This window comes from Gallus gallus, chromosome 2 (genome assembly GCF_016699485.2).
Source record: "Gallus gallus isolate bGalGal1 chromosome 2, bGalGal1.mat.broiler.GRCg7b, whole genome shotgun sequence".
NCBI lineage: Eukaryota > Metazoa > Chordata > Aves > Galliformes > Phasianidae > Gallus > Gallus gallus.
In genome coordinates this window covers 112,051,624-112,067,719 of record NC_052533.1, presented here as the reverse complement: position 1 = coordinate 112,067,719, position 16,096 = coordinate 112,051,624, and the positions used below count along the sequence as shown (strand labels likewise).

Sequence of the window (16,096 nt, the reverse complement as noted above, 5' to 3'; positions counted from 1 at the left end):
AAATTATAATAAACAGTAAGAGGAGATACAATGGTGGAAAGAGAAGATAACCTTTCAAAAAAAAAGTATAATTTATCTTTTGGCAGACACAGTTGTGAAAATTAGTCATAGAAACCTGCAGATAGAAGAGGCTTAATATCAAAGCTAATGATTTATTTTATGTTAATGACTTTCTGCTAGGGCATAAAAGACTGCTCATAATGGACTCTCAGTGCTGCATTCAGTTGTGAAGGCTAATGGGATAATCTTTCCCAAAATTAAGCTTTTTGAAGTAAATCATAGTGTTATTTTTTTCAAGTTAACCCTTGAAAATGTATTAACAAACTGTTTTTCTAAGAACTGCTCGTAATCTTTATTGAAAAATATAAGGCAAGTCTTTTTCTTCATTAGCTGCTTTCTTAATGATGTTGGAAATGTCTGCTTATGTTTGATTATAGTTCTGAGCAATAGTATGGATGATGTGGAAGTCATTCAGTTCTGTGGTTTATCACAATACAATCAGTTTTCTTGAGGCATGGTTGTTTTTGCAGATTGAACAAAGGAAAAGAACTTTGGGTTTTTTTTAGTGGCCTAACTAGTAATACTCCAAAAGGTAATAAAAATCTTAGTTTTGCATCAAGAAGTTTTCCAAATCATGTTTACAATTAGTGATAACCAACATTATATTTCAATAAGAGATAATTTGCCTACTAAAGTTCACATAATGTGCTAATCATGTCTAGTGGTTAATAAAGGCCTCCTATCTCACTCCCCTGATGGCTATAAAAGGCTATTATGTTCATGGCAGCAGTTCAGGTACAGCTGCTGTGTGTTAATAATGCATCATTGTCCCACTAATAAACACAGCAAAGGTCAGCAACCCCAAGCACCTAAAACACCTATTCTCTTTCCAAAATATTTATGAACACGTTAATAGCGTATCTATTCATTTTGGTTAGGATTGTATCAGTTAATGACTCTCATGGATTCCTGTGTGTTCAGGTTTTGCAACCTGCGTCATTCTGCTGTGAACAGTTGTACAAATCTTTCCTCTTAATCATCTCTTTCCACCCCCCCTTTTTTTTTTTTTTTTTGCAGCCTATCTGTTGTTCCTTTAATTGAACAATAATATTCCACCATCACTGCGTAATTGACTTACTTTTTTACTTAGTTTGGCAATTTTCACTTCTTTTTCCTCAGCTCATTTACGAATATAGAGGCTGAATTTCGTTCTAATTAATGAAGACACATTATAGGAATTGTAATTATATGCTAAAATTCTGTGAAGTTGTGTAACACACATCCGCATGCACACGGAGAGATACATGCATACACGTGTACTTATATATGCACTGCTTCCTTTAGGTTTCATGCATAATTTTGTATTAGTGACTTATGTTTTCCTTTTTAGCATAGATTGCTGTATTCATAAAGGTTTTTTAAAATGCATTTTCTACAGACAAAGAACATATTCACATGGGATTTCCATTTTGCCAGGGAAACATGCAAATCAATAGGCCAGCACTTATCTGCATTAAAATTAGGTATACTGTAATTTATGGGCACAGTGATATTGAATTTGTCTTGCATAGCCACAGATATTCTTTAAGGTAGCCTGACTATGTGTCCTTAGAGAAAAGCAAAAGTGTTAATTGTACAAAATCTCATTTTCTCATCTGGTAGTATTGTCTTTTGTTTTCTGTTACTCATTTTGAAAACCCTATGGTTTTTTTTGTGTGCTGTGTGATTTACAAACAAATGTTCAGAGGGCAGAAAAATTACACTACACTTCCATCAAGAGAAATGAAAAAGCTTAACTAGCTGAAGGGTTTCTATGTGGTGTAGCACATAGCTTCAATGACACATTTGTCATGCTTTAAATATATAATACATGTAATAAAATATGTACAGGCGTAGTTGTGATATATGTGGTGACTGGCTCCATCGCTATTGTTTGTAGTCTCTGCGGTTGTCATACGTTGTTCTTTGCACATCATACCCTTACAGCAGAATTTGACACAATTTCTAGCTTTCAGTCCTGCACCATTTTCATTGCACAATATACATGAGTTTGACAGGGTGTGTTGAGGACAACTCTGGCAAGCAATTGATATTTTGAAGTGGCAAGCGTTTCAGCAGCTGCCTGCTTGTGAAAAAGGAATGATAAGATATACTGTATTGTTAGTTTCAGGCAAAGCATTAAGGTTTAAGCTCTGTAAAAATGTACACATTATTCGTCAGTGGTGAAGCAAGCCTTTTATGTTTTTTAGAGCTTAGCTCTCTGGCTGATGTGAACTAGAATGACATTGGTTTAATGGTCAGTAAATGAATAGGAGTACTTTGAATTTGAACTGCTGCCAATTTTGCACCAACAAAGAGACTGACAAAAGAAAGATTTTATGTGAAAGCAAAGCACAAGCAATGTCTGGGGAGGTGGGGTGAGGGCTAGAGGAACCCAACAGGAATATTCTTCAACGCAGCCTTGTAATGATACTAGAATTGTTAAAACACATCCATTTTGCATGGCTCATCAGTTACAAACCTAAGCTGTTTCGTCTAATGTTCTTTAAAACCTGTTGTATACACATAGTCCTTTAGAATATATTCATATGGAATTTACAGTGTGTTTTTCTAAATACCGCGCTGTGCCCTGAAGGCCCGTTGGCAGAACATCAGAGTTGTCCACTGCTGGAGTTCCCAAGTCTCTCTCTATCTGGTAGTAGGAAATTGTAGTTTAATCAGTTATGGCACTTTCAGTGTGTAACATTCATTAGTAAGGCAATTTGTCATGACTGTTAATAGTCAGGATGCATCTGCTCTCTCTTCAGTTACAAAGCATGATGAGGAAGAGCAAATATTTCAGTTTCTAATAATATGAACACATTTGGAAATTGTAGTTTGAGCTCAGTGCTTAAAACACAAACAGAAGATTGATAACGATCGCTTTACTTTCACAGATCTTACCTTTACAGATGTGATTTTAAAGTACAATAATGCTATTATGGGCTGTTCGTTATCAAACTAGGTATTACAAAGTATCTGCTGTCCTTTCTGGGGTTTGTCAAAGACTTTTTTTTCTTATACAGTTTTCTCTACTGTCTTAAATTAGGATATTTTCAGAGTTGCAAGTCCTTAGGATTGATCCACATAATTGATCCACATGATTTTCCAGTGCGAAAGTAATAAATGGTTCCTTTCTGGTAGTAGCAGGCATTGTGCTGTGTCAGTTCTGTGGCTGGACAGCTTAGGGTGTTATAAAAGACATCTGTGGCAACTCCCAAACAGACAAAATGCAATTGGAAAAATGTTCTCTTCTCCCTGTAAACTGGCTTGTAATCATTGTTCATTGTTCTAAATATGAAAGGTTAAATTGTTTCCTACAACCAGGAAGGGTTAGGCTTCTCTTTTTCACAAATATCTGATAACCCTCATGTATTACATAATGTGATAGCTTCACACACAATAGCTTTGTGATACATTTTAATTTTTAATGAAAAGCCCCCCAAATTTTAACATAATGATTTCTTTAGAAACTGAACCAAATCTTGGTAAAATCCGTTCTTGCTAGTAACAAAAGCTGTTACTGTTTAAGTTCCTGTTCAGCAGTTAGTTGGTACGCTTCACTGGATGTTGTCAAAAAGGCTTTTCTCTTGATTGACAACCCCGTAGGAATGTGAATGGAGATTTTAATTGCATATCATGTGTGCATATCAGAGTGAGTGGATTCACTGACTCTCCTTAGCTCCATATCTCTACAGGTCAGCCATGCCAAAATACTTTTTTTTTTTTTTTTTTTTTTTCAATAAGCAATTGATATATTTTCCAGTGAGAGAGAATAAGTGCATTCTGTGCAAAAAGTGCAGAAAAATGGACTGGAAAGCAAAGTATTCCTGTGAATTTCAGAGGAAAAATGAGTGCAATACGTTTTCAGAATAACACAAGTAAGAGGTATTTTGATGATGTAAATTCACTTCAAGTCTAAGTTGGCCAAAGACTCCTAGGATGTATTTCTCTTCTGGCATTTGCGAGCAGAAGTGTGTTTATCTTTTTACTTTTTACTTCTTTTTTTATTATTTTTTTTTTCCCCCAAGCATACTTTGAACAAGTTCAGTCACAAAAAAAAGTAAAGCAAGTGGAAAAATTTACTGAGGCAATCTTCCCTTTATAAAAGACTTGGGGAAACTGTGGAGATGCGAGGGGGTGGAAGGTTGTTCTTCCTATGTGTGGGAGATAGCAGGCTTTCTCATTCATGCTGGATACAATCCACACTCTTTGTTTGGGCAAAACTGTTACTTTAGTGGGAGATTTACCTAGGGTGGCAGAGGTTGTGAGTTGTGAGTTGTGAGTCTGATGATAAAACAGAGTTTTGATACCATCTGCAATGCAAGTTTTCATTTTTTTTCTTCTTAAGAGCGGTAAATGATACCTTACTGCAAAGTGGCACTGATAAATACGCTTCAGCATTTTCCATAGCAAAGCAGATTGCAGGTGAAAATGACAAAGCTGAAGATTCATTATTACAAATAGATATTATATTTTGATGTCTTAAATTAGATACCAGGTTTCATTTTACATCGGAAGCCACAACACTGACTGTATTTTTTCAAAGATTATAAGGCATCAGCAACTGAAAGCACAGCTACAATGCAATTGTGGGGAGCTTTTAGCTGAGTTTGGGTTTTGTGCCTATACAGAGACATTGAAATCTAAAGGGGGATGATGCATTTTTCCAGGAGGACCCCTGGGAAGGAATTGTTACTTAGTCAAAAAGGATTTTTTTCCTAGTTTGTCAGTGTTCCTGGATGAAAAGAAAATTGACTGCCTTCTGCCTTTTTACCCTTTGTGTAGAGCCAAATCGCAGTTTCAGGGCATATTTGTGTAAAGTGTGGGAATGGTGGATGTCAACCACTTGTTGAGTCTTAAGGATACAACACCAAGGCACATAGCCTTGTCTGACAACTTGCTGTTTAACTTTTAGGGAGCTTGTTAACTTCCATGTTTGACTAACGTGTATCTTATCCATTTCTGTCTTGAATGTCAGTAAACCCCTAGGAGTGTTTAAAAATTATAAATATCTTACAAAGAAAAGCAACAAGACTTTATTTCTAATGAAGCAAACCCCTTTTGATTTGATTAATGACATTGATGGCTGGTTGGCTCTGTTCCAGGAGCCAAAATTCCAGCAATTTTCAGCACTTAAGAAAATAGAGGGAAATGGAAAATGGCAAAGATAGCAACCTGGAAGTAAGAGTCCCTCCATAGTGTACACATTCAAATGCCAGTTCGGTGAGCAAATGCATCCATCAATGAGAGTCGTGGCTTTTGGACACCCACATGTGTTTAGATGGTTTACACCTGTGCAAGTTTCAGACCTTGGAATTTTCAGTTCTTCTGAGAGAATTTCAGAAATTCTTCCCGGTTTTGGGAGACTTCTATCACAGCCACCAGATCCACAAGGCTCTCAAACCTAGAAATAATAACTGTAAGCACTGGAAATGAAAATCTAGAAGAAATGAAGAATGTTTAAATATTTTTTTTCATTGCCCAGGAGAGACAGTACTAAGTTTGTGTAGCGTGGTGAAGTTAGGTTCAGCTTGTGACTAAGGTTTTAATAAGAATGAGAGTGGACCCTGAAGCTGTAATTTTGGGTTAACACCAGGGCCATTTTTGTAAATCAATATAGGATCTCTTGTAATGTTGAGAAGGTTACAACATTGCTGTCATGAGGACTTGATTTATTCAGGACTTCGTTAGGTTATGAAGTCAAACACTCTAATGCTGAAGGTGCCAGATTAAAGGTGTCTTGATTTTGCATTTTTGGACATCATCATAGGCAGGAATTGATGGAATATAGCAGTGGATGTAGAATAGGTGATCGTGCCATTGCAACTTTATTATAGATGCAGTTACAAATGGCAGGTGAGTGAGCCTTAAATCTTGCATTTTCCAGATTTTGGCCTCTTGACTCTGTAACCCAAATAATATTCTTTCAAACATAACTTTTTTGTATGTTACTAATTCACTGGATCATATCCATGACATTGCTATTGTGTCTCTAGTGTTTGAGCCTCTTCAGCATTGCTGCACAGATTTCCCTGCTGCAGAGTTAACTCTATTAGCAGCACGGAGAGTTTTTCCACGGTAAGTGAGGGGAGAGTCAAGTCTTGCTGTGGCTAGGAAAATTTTGAGCTCTCTCTTAACAGCAACTTTCTGTTGAGGATGCCTTGATACAGGCTGCCATGATGAGTGTTTCAAGAGTTGGAGTTCAGCAAAAGAATGTTTGTGTGTGGTTATTATTTTGTCATGGTACTTACATTTTGCTGAGGAATCCAAATGTGTGTTAAATATTTAGTAATTTCTACAGTCTACCTTTGAACAAAAGCTAAAATAAAAGACATTTTCCTATCTCAGTGTCTCTTCTACTGAATTTCACAGATGTGCAGCAGATAATAGATCTGGTCGAGTTTTTCTTAAGGACAAAAATACCACTTAGAGTCCAAATACAAGTATTGTGACCAGAATTAATATATACTATCGTTGAACCAATAACTGTGAAATAAGGGAAACTGTCATATGTACCTTTTGTATCTTATGTAGATACTATGCACATAAAAATGTGTAAGGTAGCGTCTGTTAAATGTATGCTCATATTAAACTCTCTAGTTTGTATAAATTAATTTAGTTCTAGTAAAGACAGAGGATTTAGTATACAAAAGCTGGCAAGTTTGTCCTCTAATATTTGTCTTTGGAGCTATGAGGGAGTTTTCTGTGTATATAATAATGAAAGCTCAGAGAAAAATATACTTTTGAAATGGAAAAAATTACTAGACAGCTGAATCCTTTGCCCTTTTAAGAATGCTTCGAGTCCGAAGGACTCACTCAAACAGAATATTACAGTGGAAATGCTAAAGAAGCATGCTCTATCTTGGCTTTGCTTTTATTCACTCTTTTCAGAAACTCAAAATATGAACATTAGCATTTACTGCAGAATAAAATAGGTAAAGCTTTTAGTTTAGAAATTCTTCAGTGGAGGAGAAGATTGCAGACTTTAAAAAACAAGTTAATTACAAAATAGACAGCCTTTCACCTGCTGCTTCCTACGTGGTTGTTTGGATTTCTAGAGATGTTGGAAACTCATTGCTTTTCTTAGAGTGGTAAGAATATTCTGAAGCAATGGGCACATTGATGTACCAGACCTGGAAGTTAATTTTCTGCCATTCACTTTTCAGAGCCTCCCCGTTTTCTTATTTCTGCCATTCACTTTTCAGAGCCTCCCCGTTTTCTTATTTCTGAGTTTGTAATAACATCATACAAAGTTGAAAATCACAGAAGTATAATGCACGTTTCCGTGTTTAAGGAAGTAACTTGGAGTGAGAGAACATGACTTTCCATCCCAGTCCATAGCTGGGCCATTGTTCAGTTGAGAGTGGGAGAGGAGAGCAATGGGACATGGAGCATTTAGGGAACTCATCTACGAAGAATTGGGATGGTGGGCTCTCAACACAGGTTTGGCCATGTGTTTGCATTTTACCATTGCTGAATGTCAGTCTCCTTTTTGCCAGCAGACTCCTTTCTCCCTCTCTGGTGAACAGCTGCTGAGATTTGGAAAGACAGATCTATAGCGTTCTTACCTGTTGTCTGGTAATTAGGGATTTGTGCTACAGCAGAAGAAAGCCTGGAGTATGTCCTCAGACAGAGAGAGCTAGAAACTTAGGTCTGATATCCCACACAAGGCAGGTTTTCTGACTGGTCTTAGCCAAAGCTGGACATCATTTCCACCTCCTTGGACGTTTAAGCTATCTTCAAGGGAAAGCTGACCAGCTGGCTAGGTGAGAAGGGACACAACTGGAGGGTCCCAGGTTTGCTTTCCTGTCAGTGGAGAAAACAAACTTCGGACCTCAGTTCTTTGGAGTAAGTCAGAAGTCTATGGTTCAAAGGCCTAGACTGATAATGTATCTGTTTAAAGAAAACAGCCAATTTCAGATTTTCATATCAGCACAACTGCTAGGATTAGGACTCATCAACAGAAGTAGTACTGGATAGAAAAACATTTACAGGACCCTTTATGGAGAATTATGTTGCTCTTTTGATGGACTTACATGACTCCAGGAACTTTGAAATGGACTTTGAAATGAACTTTGAATGGACTTTGAAAGGAGAAGAATCTTTTTCTTCAGTTCATTAAATTTTGTGCTAGTTATTCCTCTTGTATCCAATAGAAGTCCTGACGACCTACAACAGAGGCTGCCTCTTCATCAGCTGATTTGCCACGTCCTGCCAGGGTGTGTCTTTGAAGAAGGTAGACTCCAGAAATATCAGGAAATCCTTCTGTGACAGTTCTCAGGCAACAAAGAGAGGAATCATTCAACAAAAGCTTAATTGTGAAGGAGGTCTGGAGAAACCCTAGGAGATGCTGTACCATTTCATGTCCCATTGACCCTACCTCTGATAAGACCACTCTTTTCTACGTTCCAGTTTTTTTCTCTTAACTTGGATGAGTGCCTCGTTCTTCCTCAACAGCATCGTACTTCATCCTTTATCTGGTAGTTCAATGCTTTATGCCTGTAGCTCTTTATTAAAAAAAAAAAAAAATGTTTTGGATTTGAGTGTGGTGGATTACAAGGAGTAGATTGCTCATTTATGTGAGCTCTCTTCCCCTTAGGGCCACTGCACAGATAATTTTTCCATTTAGTATGTTGTTTTATCACTGCCTTTACAAATCATGCAGTTGACTGCACGGAGAAGTTGCCAAATGAATCCTGCTGTACAGAAATAGTTAAACACCTTAAGATTGTTGACTGTACCAGTGTTGGGCTAATGAGAGGACCTGCTCATATCCATGAAAATGAGGAAGAAAAAAGTCAGAATTGTAGCTTGAATTCCATACTTAGTTTGAAATTTCTAGTTATGGCAGCATATTTTTGTACATAGGATTATTAATCTTTGGCAAGCCCTTCTGTGTCTAAACACTTTTGGGTGGGCTAAGGATGAAGTTTCAGTTTAACTCAGAATTTTCTTGCTTTTGTGGTTTTAAACTTCAGATTGTAATAACATTTCACGAGCATCAATTTATATGGTACAGTTATTTGTAGAAAATGTTATTTTTACACAATCCTGGTGCTAAAAGAAGTTTGCTGCATTAGATTTTAAAAGGTGAAGTTCATTATGCTTTTATTTTTCTCATACAAAAAAACATATCGTTCAGGGTATAGAAATGTGACAAGCTGTTTGTGAAATAGTTCAACAAATCGTATATTCTCTTTTTGTCGCGTTAACCTAAAAAGGAAGGCAGCCATGAGTAAAACTTCACCTTCTGAGTGCTTTGTTGTATGTGCTGAAATACACTCCTGAATATCTTATTACGTTCTACGTATACCACTTGTATAGGACTGCCAGTGTCTGTCACCAGCCCTCCTTCATGAAGTCTCCTGTTCTTAGTATCGTGTTTAGATTCAGTGCAGCTGAGTAGAAAGTAGAAAAAGTAGAAAGCTGCTGTCTTTTTAGTGTTGAATTTTTAATATGTTTCAGCATTTATAATGATTTTATTACAGTACTGAACAGAATTAGATTTCTTTTTTTTTTTTTTTGCAGATACTACCTAATATGAAAAAGGAGCCATTCTTTCCTCCCTTGAAAAAGTGTGCACAGAACATTGTGTACTCTGTTCTGTATGTATCTGTGTCTCTAAATTAGTTTGTATCACCTCTGTTATAAAACTCCTTTTCTTCCACCACTCCTCTGAAATTGCCTTTCATACTCAGTGTAACCTATGAATTGGTCCTGTGAGTGAGTCATTCCAAGGTTGTTGTTCTTCTCTTACAACTACATTTAATATAAAATACTGTGCTGTGTGTTATGTCCATCTTGTTCAGATGGAACAGTGTCTGCTGAGATGGAAAAGCAGAATGCAATATCAGAATACATTTAAATGTAATAACGTCTCTAGAATCTTTTTTTTTTTTTTTTGTTGTTGGTACAGAAATAACAGCTATCCTGCCCTTATCACTGCCTTGGCTTTTAGAGCTTGTGGTATCAGAGTATTTCAATAGCGGGCTGCACCTTATAGTCCTCTCCATAAAAAAAATGCCACTCATGTCCAGGGGAGCTTTCCTTTCTTCAAGAACTGTGGTTTTGCCTCATGTCAGCTATATAATCTCATCTAAGATAACCCCTTTTATTACATGAGGATTTACGTAGGTGTTATTGTTTTAAATATGCTGCACATTTATTGCATTAATGAAATGATACAACTGGGGTTAATTTTCAGGGCTGTTGCATTTTATGCATAGTGGCCCTAAGGAAACCTTACCAAGAACATTAAATTTGTTTTCTATTGAGTGTTATTTTTCCTATAAGCACATGTACATTCCAAAGTCCATCAGATGCAAAGATTTTAAAGTATTAAGCCAGCATCAACCATTACTGTAACAAATTCACATTTTTGCAGTTGCAAAATTGTGGCTGAGATTCATTTGAGTTGTGCTTTCCTCAAGAAGTAATTTCTCTGTTTTATTTTCCTCTGTGTAGTAGATCAATTCAAAAGGTATTTCATTAGAAAGACAGAGGTGCAGGCAGGCTGTGAAAGTAGGATAAGAGACAAATGCACAAACCCACTGACACTCTGCCTCACTTCAGTGCTCCCTACAAGATTCCCTGCAGGTCTTCTTCTCGGTAAGCAGGATAAATTGTACAGCTAGAAGAAAACTTCAGTAGCTGAGGGAAACCACAATGTCAGAAAACTTGTTTTTGTTGTAGGACAGTCACATGGCTTTCCATCCACGTGTTCATGTTCCAGACTTTCAGAAACACTGGGCTTCCTTGCCCTCTTTGGATGCCCTTATGTAAAGAACTTGACTTTGAAAGTGGGTATACAGTATTGTTTCAGAGTTCTTCAGGGTAAGTTTTCCTCCATATCAATGAGCAGATCTGGTTTACCATGTGGCTGTATAAGGGTGACGATGTGAAGAGAGGGAAGACGTCACATTTTGGTTAGAATTTTAAAATGGGCTTTAATCCACTTCTGCAACTCTGCTGTAAAATTACATGGGGATTTTGCAAAACAGTGCATATACTTCCAGTTGATGTAGGCACACTAATCTGTTTTTGTGTACAGCCCCATGCATACATCTGCCTTGGGCACATTTTGGAAACAGCCTATAGGTGCTCTGTTACTGCGTGCAATTCAAGAATGAAACACATCCTAGAACTCATCAGCGGATGCAATTCCAGAGGCAAACATAGCTTTTTGTACTCAAAAAGATATCAAATATGATTTGACGTTGACAGACCCAGCTAACTGAAGAATATAACAACTATTCTAGTTTGCAGTAGTTCAAATGTGTCTTTAAAAGTGTTTGAGGAATCATTTTGAAGTAGAAGTCTGAGAATATGAGATATACAGAAGGAAATGTTTCTGTCTGTCATGAAAAATCTGCATCTAGCTTGAGGCTGCAGTGATTGTGAAGAAGAATGATAGTATCTCAGCTGTGCTGTATGCATTTTTGACTGTCAAAATTTGCATATATTTAATGCCTTGAACTGTTTTAAAAACACAGTTCTTACGATGGTTGTCAAAATATTTTCTATAATGGATGAATTTAAATCTAATTAACATATTCATTTTTAAAATTTATGGACTTTTTTGTCTAAAGTGAATAATTTATGTTCATATTTAAATATATATATCATATTCAGAATCAGCATATATCTCAGGTGTAAGTTGAATCTGGATGTTATTCAGTCAACTGCTTTACATAAATGTTCGTTGATATTCTTTCCTTAAAGGATTGAATAGATACGTTTAGTACCAAGAACCTATTTCTTGAAGTTTGTTGTTCATTTGTTTTTAACTGTGGAATAATAATATGAAGAGAAAACTATCTTAAATTCAGGTTTTGCAAAAATCTTGCCCTGTGTGTGTAATACATATATAAAGGTGCAGGAGCAAATAGCTAAATGTTGAGTAGGAAGACATCTATATAAGCTCTCTGCTGAGTTCTGAGTAATCCTTTGTTAGTTTCCCCAATAATTCAGTCTAATCAAATACAGGGATGTAAGTGATATCGTGTAATAGCTTTTTGGAATCAATAAATATGCCATGGTTTTGAGTTACTAGCAGTGTAGATGTGGCTGATAAGCACAATTGTTGGAAAGCTAATCCCATAGAAGTGAAAAGTGAGATCTTAAAAAAAAATAAAAAATAAAGATGAAAATGTTTTATAATGCAGAAATAAAGTGTGTCCAATAACTTTGCATAAATTTGGACAAATAATTAATGATATGATAAAAATAAATAAACAAGTTTGGTAATTATGTCTTCTGGTGTCTTCATGTTTTTAACTATGGATAAAACAGAATTCATGGTTAAAGACACAGGATATCATCTCTCTCAACCTTCAGAACAACCTCAGGAAACTACCTTAGCATCAGCAATTAAATTAGAAACTTGCGATTATGACATGGAGCTACATTGGTTGGTTTCTAAGGCTAAAGTCCAAGTAATCAAGAGATACATCCTCTGAATAGTCTTTTCATTGTTCATCTAGTTTGCCAGTATGTGTTAGTTTGTGATCCCTAAACTTCTGAAATTTAAATAGCATCTTATTTAAAAGATGATACAGCTTACGCGTTGTGTGCTAAGTTTGTGTACAACCATTCATAAACAGAATTTGTGATGAAGGAAATTAATTTTGAACAGCAGCAAGTGTTGCTGTGTGTGCTACAGGTCTTTATTGACAGGTTCCTCCTCTATTCATTCTTAGCCCGGGTATGGGTTGAACTGTGTCTTTACACCATTGCCCACTAATCGATCTCACACTTCTTGGTGGACTTCTGTGGAGTGGGAAATCTTGTCCAATTTGCATGGCAAAAGTACATTTCTGACGTACAGATTTTCTGTATAAGATACTCAGCATAGTTTAGATTCAGTGTTTACTGAATAAAGCTTGGGGTAGCTGGCCTTCTCTGATATGTCGGCGGAACTGGAATGTATTTGTCTAAGACCTACCTATGCAACAGGTGCTGATATTTCTCTGATGGTGACATTGTATATGCCAGTCCGCAGTGTGGAGGCTAACCAAGAGGAGAGCTGTAATGTCTGTGTGGGAGCTGTTGGGATTGAGAGGCTCGTGTGTCATCATTGCACTTGTTGTGGAGGATGGATGACAGTTTGGATGACCCCCTTCCCCCCCCCCCCCCCCCAGTATATATCTTAGCGGAAGCTCTATGGATAGCAGCATCTGTAGAACAGAGATACATTTAATGAAGATAATATATTTCGTAACTTGGGCTGTTTTGGTTCAGTACTCATAATTTATTTATATGCTGCTAGCATCCATATTTAGTTCAGTATAAATTAATATCTCTATATTTAGTAAATATGAATTATAATCTTTGTGCTATTTAATTTGGGTCTAATAAGTACTTGCCAGACTAATGTGTAGTCATGTAGTTGGGCAGATGTACAAAAATGTTATTAACTTGTTTTGATTTGCGGACAGTGATGTATGTGGCCACGTCTGTGAATAGTCCTGCTTTTCCTACACCACAACTACCTCATTTGCCAAATATGGCTATGATCCTTTGTCCACGTTAATTGAGAATGGCATCCTTATTCATCATGTGCAGGGTTTTTTTCAGCCATTAAAATGCTGTCCAAAGACTACTCAACTGAGGAAAACTACAGAATAATACAGAGCGCTTGTTTATCTGTTGTTATAAGCCTTCTGTTTTATCCCATTGTAATGAATGGGAAAAGGAACTCTCATGTCTGAATGCAATGCTGTTGCTAAAGAGCAGAAACTCCTTTTAGAACGTCAGCGTTAATAATCGGAGCAGGACTTGCTTGAAATATTTTCATCAGAAATGTCTCTGTTCAATGTTTCTTCTTTTTCTTGACCTTCTGAAAAAATAGTGAGAAATACATTAAGGTAATTTATATTAGTTGTCAAAAACTGTGTTTATTTCTTTGATAATAAAGGTTTCCATTCCTTGATTAAATTTACGCTTATATTTGACATTTTCCAGGGATGCATAAATTTGTGTGACAGTTAAAGTCTACATGTTCCCAGTACCTAGTGCCGGATTGAGTTGAATTTGGACACATCGCATAAATAAAAGTGGTTTTATGTTTCACCTTCATCTGGTAGGTGAGCACTCCACCTTTTCTTGTGAAACATAATCGGTTTTGACATGGCAAAATTAGATCCTGGCTATTTATTATCTGCTGAAATCAAAAACCATAACTGGGAAAGCATGTGGTAAGTCCATTGGAGCAGCTTGCATGCAGAGAAGAAAAGGGGAGGCATTCCAATTTTATAAGCTCAAGGTGATTTTCTCTAACACCTAGACCGTTTTAATTAATTACCCTGAAAGACTGAGTAAATTATTATTTGAATACTTTATGGCATTACATGTTAACATTTCAAGGACAAAGTGCTGTACTTAGCTTTTCAACAATGCTTCATCTGTCAGAATATATCTTCTGAATTTATGTAGTATACTGCAGTGTAAAGGGTAGTCAGAACTTGAGTACTATGAATTATTACAAGGAACCTGAGTCAAATGTGATCTACTGAAATGGGTGCCCTAATATTTATGGCCACCTGGCAGGGACCTACAAATTAAGAAATCCACGGATCTTGCTGCTTTAAGAGTTAAAATTTCTTTATCTTTTTTTTGTTATGTGTTTTCTTTTTGATCTTTTTAGATATGGAAGTATTAACTAACTGAATGCCATTAAAATGTATGGGTATAGCTTTGCAGTTAATGGCAGGTCTGTGAAACACAGCTTTTCTGTATCTGTGGGATGAGATGCTCTTTCACTTGTACTGCTTACACATTACAGAGAGCATCTCCATTTTTGCTTCCTTTATGACTTTCAGTTTTGACACCTTTGGAAAGCACTGGGAAGAAGTTTTAGGATATGAAACAGTTACTATCCTGGTGGACATACCTATAAGTTTCACAGAAGCAAATCTGTGGAGCACATTTAACATTGTGGATTGTTTAGATGATGTCTGTAACCAAAACATCAGCTACACTCCAGCTCTACTCTACACAGATATAATCTTTCTTCCACTGGAAGAGCATAGAACCTTTTAGTAACTTCATCCTACCATCAGTAGATTAGATTAAATCCCCATTTACTGCATTATATTAATATTTTCAATGGCACACTAATCCAAGAAATAAATGTGTCAGTTTCTATGGCTACACCGTAGTGGGCACAGCCATAAGACAGTGCCTTAAGGCCACATAAAAGACTTAATGTACAGATTGAATAGAAGCACATTATTTATTACTAAGCTATCAAGCTGAGAAAATTTAGTGATCTCATTTTTTAGATTTGCTCATTTGACCTGGGCCAATTTACTTGGCTGATAACATTGAGTATTTAATACCACAATGTTTTCTCAGTTTTAAGGATAAAGTGATTCACACTAATTTGTTACAGAACAGTTTTGTGGAATGAATGATTTTTATGCTCCTGTGATATTTATTGATAGTTCGTTGCTTTTTGGGTTTTTTTGCCTTTTTTTACTTTTTAATATTTTTTTATTTTATTTTATTTTGGTGGCCTGATCATTAAATAAGACTCCTTCAGCCTTTGAACAAATTAGAATTTAAATGTACTGTGACGCTAAGTGCAGGAGACGTTCTCCCCAGACCTCATGATACCTTGTGGCATTCTGAGTTATAAACAAGTTAGCATAAAGTAGGATGAGGTGACCGACATGAATCCTGGGGACACTTCTGACCCTGTGAGAAAGAGTCTTGGAGAATCTTTGAGGCTGTTGCCAGTTTGTCATTTGAAGACCAAGCTCATCATTCTTGCCTTTGGTGGGTCAGACTTAGTGGAGCACTGGAACTGCAATACGCCATCTTAAGTGGGAAGCCACACATGGGCTTAGTCCCTTGAGGTGTGTGGTAGCTGCCATGTCAACCTCTGCCCTGTGATAACTTTAATATTTAGGGTAAGAAAATAAGCCACATGGGTTGTAGATTGATCCCTGCCAAGGCTCAGTTGTCAGCAGCAGTGATGATGTTTGCAGGTGCTGACTAGAACATACCTGTACACATCCGTACTAGAAGAAGATGAGAAGAATTATAGAAGTGA

The 16,096-nt window shown here is 36.6% G+C and overlaps 1 protein-coding gene across 7 annotated transcripts in view; it reads left to right on the top strand.

Annotated features, from left to right (window-relative positions):
- The window catches only part of TOX (thymocyte selection associated high mobility group box), a 220,222-nt gene that overhangs the window by 7,155 nt on the left and 196,971 nt on the right, over nucleotides 1-16,096 (top strand). The window contains exon 2 of one of the 7 annotated variants that reach the window (XM_046925566.1): nucleotides 9,571-9,647. The exons of the other annotated variants lie outside the window; for them this stretch is intronic. The gene's annotated coding sequence lies outside the window, so the exon portion shown is untranslated. The remainder of the gene's footprint in view (nucleotides 1-9,570; nucleotides 9,648-16,096) is intronic. 7 annotated transcript variants of the gene reach the window in all.